The sequence below is a fragment of the Silurus meridionalis genome, chromosome 21 (assembly GCF_014805685.1).
Source record: "Silurus meridionalis isolate SWU-2019-XX chromosome 21, ASM1480568v1, whole genome shotgun sequence".
Classification (NCBI taxonomy): domain Eukaryota; kingdom Metazoa; phylum Chordata; class Actinopteri; order Siluriformes; family Siluridae; genus Silurus; species Silurus meridionalis.
The window spans coordinates 18538311-18543310 of record NC_060904.1 but is presented as its reverse complement, the minus strand read 5'-3'; the positions used below and the strand labels follow the sequence as shown (position 1 = coordinate 18543310).

General features: G+C 41.7%; 1 protein-coding gene across 6 annotated transcripts in view; it reads left to right on the top strand.

Moving 5' to 3' along the window:
• zgc:162160 (uncharacterized protein LOC561782 homolog) overlaps positions 1–5000 on the top strand; it is an 18046-nt gene that overhangs the window by 269 nt on the left and 12777 nt on the right. The gene's annotated exons all lie outside the window — the stretch shown is intronic.

Below are 5000 nucleotides of genomic sequence, written 5' to 3'. Positions count from 1 at the left end.
TTCATGACCCTGTTATTACTCCAGTAATATCATTGTACTATGCGTATATTTATATATGTGTGTGTGTGTGTGTGTGTGTGTGTGTGTGTGTGTGTATGAATAAATAAATAAATAGTAAATTGTTTTATATTTTGTTATAAATTTAAGTCACTTTTCAGCATATTGTTTATGAAGTCAGTCACTGGAGTAAACAGTAAACATGACGAACCCATAAGTCCAGAATGTCCCACGTACAGTTCTGATCATTCTGAAGGTACTGGTCGCTACCTTTCCCTGTCACTGACATGGAACCATCAAACACACACCTCGTACCTTCAGGCTCCTTCAGCAGCAAAGGTGTGTGATGACCTTTAATACGTTCCTCAAAAAACGCAACCAGCTCCAATTATTAGAGCTTCAGGTATTACTCAAAGGTCAGAATTGTTCTGCTGAGACATACACAAAGGCACTACAGGGTACTAAAGGTACCAGAGGAGCCACATGGGAAGAGTTCTGCACTTTTATTGCGTTTTTTCTTTCATTTACACAAATCTACACTGTATAATAATCCATTTATTATTGCTGTAAGGAGGAAAACGATAATGCTTTAATATAAAGCTGCACTACTGCCAGAGCTGCTGTTATACAGGATTAATCACCACCTTCTGACCAATTACAACACGGGATTAACCTGCGCTGTGATGTTGATAAGACTGAGCTCTGAGCTCGGAGAACACAGAGGTTATAGACAGAAACGATCACAGAAACACTTGAGCAGCAGTAGAGTCGCAGGTTGGACTCGTGAAGCTGGTGTTTGCTTCCTGTTGCCTCCAGCTGCTCGACAATTTACAGTTTAACGGTGTGTCCTGACTGTGTTACGATGGCCCTCATGGCCACAGCGTTGGTAATAAAAGCAGAAATGTGCTATCGATTCTTTCCTTGTTCTGGTGGAATCCTGGTGCAAAAATCCACAATATACATGTCGCAGAAAGACTGCAATAAGTTGCACTTCTAATCAGCCAGTTAGCTAACTCGTATGCTAATCGCTAATTGGTTGATTAGCTAGCAGGATGTTATATTATAATATTATTTAGAACCATCTTAAAACATAAGATCGTTTAGGAAAAGTTTTTATAGCCATTAGCATGAATTTAAATAAGAGATTAGCATTGTAACTTAGCTCAGGTGTGTAATATTAATCAGTGAGATAACGATAACGCTGTGGTAATGCAGGCTTTTGAATAAACATTACAGCTGCTATAAAATGTGAACTAGATGATCTGAGGAACGAGACGCAGCACCACTCAGTACTGCGTGCTTTCAACTTCTTCTCTGCGTGGAAAACGAGACGTTTGCTTCACGCTAGTGAGAGTGTTAGCCGTGCTTATCTGAATCATTAATGAGCACACGAGCGTGTTTAGCCTCGAGCAGCTTCTAGGCACCTCGACCTCCTCACATCACAGCGTAGTCACGTCAATTATACCAGCATTCCTTCTGCTGCACCTCAGCACGGCTGTGTGGAGGTCACTGAGGAACATCTCACAGCAGATATGTGGAGATAAAAAACCTCATCTGAACATAAATATAGCGAAGGTTCAAAATGAACAACATTTGGAATCAAATAAAGTGCAGCCCTGTGGTGATGCTGGACAGCTTTCAGAGCTCCATCTGTCCATTCTGAGAGTTTCTTCTCATTTATCTGAATTTATCCAAAACTGATTATATCAGGGGTAAAAGATCTCATGTGCCCAGATGATGAATAAACACTCTCTTCCCTCAGGAATTAATATCTGACCTTTTATTAGCATGATTCAGTTCATTTTCATTTACATTTAATTCATTAATTAAAACATAGTTTCAGCATAAAATGTTTTTATATTATAAATCGAAATATTTGATGTATTTTATATTAAATAACATATGACTTTGTCCTTCTGTAGGCTCTCAGAGCCACGTCTGTCCTTCTGCTTCACCATCCTCTCATGCTGCTTTTAAATCCTGCATTCTGATTGGTCAGAAGGTGTTGATTAATTTTCTATAACAGCTGTTCTGACAGTAGTGCAGGTTTATATGGTTTTTACACCACACACACACACACACACACACACACACACACACACACACACACACACACACACACACACTCTATTCTATTAACATTCTATTAGCAGTGTTCAGGTCAGATCCATCAGGTATCTCTGGATTTGTTTTGAAGCTCTTAACTGCTTTATATTTGTTGCTGTGTTTATTTGTAATTAAAAATCTACCCTTTGGTTCTATTCTGAGTTTTTTTTTATTGCAAGTCTTGAGGCTCCTCATGAAGCTGTCTGATTAGTAACACCAGCAGCAGCTGAGCGCAGCCTCCATCCTCCATCGCTCCTCTGAATCTCCCTCACCGTTTAGCAAATTAATAGCACAAATCCAGCCGGAATCCCATAATAGTCAGAAAGAGGATCACCCGGGCGTAATTAACGCCCTGACGGAGGGAGCAGAGGCGAGAGCTCCTCACGAGATGCTGAGCTTTTCTCAGGGAAAGAGAAACTTCTGAAGGGCTTCAGAGAACCATGCCAGATCTCAAGAGGAGCAACACCGTCTCTAATGACGGCCAATTAGCAGCGCTGTTAGTGTTGGTTTTTTTTGGTATTCGGAACGCTCTTTTAGACGTGGATGTTTTCCAGATTCAGAATTAATTCGGGTGAATATGTGCAGTCGTCCAGGCGAGAGATGCGTTTGGTATAGGATCAGGCTAATAGAGAGGAATATAATGGAGGTTCTATCAGAAAGTTTGGTGATTCGCTCTGTTCAAAAGTACGTTAAGTTTCCACACGATCACTTTCAAAATAATCTCTTTACACAGTACCACAGTGCTCCCAGTGTTCTTCTGGAACGAGTTCTGGAAGTCTTTTATTTTTGAAGCATGTTGAGCATCTTCTGTTTTTCATGACGGATCTCCACAGCGGTGTCAAAACAGTGACTTCTGCAAATCTGGTGAGTAGGTGAGTGCAGAAGTGGGATCGTGTGGATCGTTCTCCGATGATCATCATGCACGAGTGTCTGAAAGGTCAAAGGTCCTCCTGATCTCTCATCGTCTTCCAGTGATGTTTCCATTTTTGAAGCACAGCTCAAAACATCTTGAACGACTTGTCGCAGTGTCGCCGTACGTCAAACGTCTCTGTGGCAGATTTGTCCAGTTTCACGCAAAAATGTCACGTTTGCTCTTTGTTCTAACGCACTGTCCAAGATGAAATCACAGGCGTGGGAACGCACGTGGGTCAGAACAGCAGTTACACCGTTAGTCTCCAAACTTTATGATACCACCTCATACATACAGAAGGGACGTGTGTGACTACCGGATTAGCGTCAAGTTTTAGATCAATTAAAATTGTTATTTAAAAATGAAGGATACTCAAGAACAAAGAAATATCTCCAGCATTACCACCCCCACACACACACACACACTCTATTCTATTAACATTCTATTAGCAGTGTTCAGGTCAGATCCATCATGGTATCTCTGGATTTGTTTTGAAGCTCTTAACTGCTTTATATTTGTTGCTGTGTTTATTTGTAATTAAAAATCTACCCTTTGGTTCTATTCTGAGTTTTTTTTTATTGCAAGTCTTGAGGCTCCTCATGAAGCTGTCTGATTAGTAACACCAGCAGCAGCTGAGCGCAGCCTCCATCCTCCATCGCTCCTCTGAATCTCCCTCACCGTTTAGCAAATTAATAGCACAAATCCAGCCGGAATCCCATAATAGTCAGAAAGAGGATCACCCCGGGCCGTAATTAACGCCCTGACGGAGGGAGCAGAGACGAGAGCTCCTCACGAGATGCTGAGCTTTTTCTCAGGGGAAAGAGAAACTTCTGAAGGGCTTCAGAGAACCATGCCAGATCTCAAGAGGGAGCAACACCGTCTCTAATGACGGCCAATTAGCAGCGCTGTTAGTGTTGGTTTTTTTTGGTATTCGGAACGCTCTTTTAGACGTGGATGTTTTCCAGATTCAGAATTAATTCGGGTGAATATGTGCAGTCGTCCAGGCGAGAGATGCGTTTGGTATAGGATCAGGCTAATAGAGAGGAATATAATGGAGGTTCTATCAGAAAGTTTGGTGATTCGCTCTGTTCAAAAGTACGTTAAGTTTCCACACGATCACTTTCAAAATAATCTCTTTACACAGTACCACAGTGCTCCCAGTGTTCTTCTGGAACGAGTTCTGGAAGTCTTTTATTTTTGAAGCATGTTGAGCATCTTCTGTTTTTCATGACGGATCTCCACAGCGGTGTCAAAACAGTGACTTCTGCAAATCTGGTGAGTAGGTGAGTGCAGAAGTGAGATCGTGTGGATCGTTCTCCGATGATCATCATGCACGAGTGTCTGAAAGGTCAAAGGTCCTCCTGATCTCTCATCGTCTTCCAGTGATGTTTCCATTTTTGAAGCACAGCTCAAAACATCTTGAACGACTTGTCGCAGTGTCGCCGTACGTCAAACGTCAAACGTCTCTGTGGCAGATTTGTCCAGTTTCACGCAAAAATGTCACGTTTGCTCTTTGTTCTAACGCACTGTCCAAGATGAAATCACAGGCGTGGGAACGCACGTGGGTCAGAACAGCAGCAGTTACACCGTTAGTCTCCAAACTTTATGATACCACCTCATACATACAGAAGGGACGTGTGTGACTACCGGATTAGCGTCAAGTTTTAGATCAATTAAAATTGTTATTTAAAAATGAAGGATACTCAAGAACAAAGAAATATCTCCAGCATTACCACCCCCACACACACACACACACATACACACACACACAATGAGGTAAGAGAAGAATGCAACCTGCACACACTAAAAATAGATGTGTATTTTCAGAGTTTTGGGTTTACTGATGTACACACTGCCTCCAGTTCATCATCACTGAGGGAACACAGCTCACAGGAAGTGTTTGAGGTAATGATGAGAAGATGGCAGCTGTGACCACGATGTGTCCCCAGATATCAAAATAAAATTCAACATATTTTCTACAGTTAAA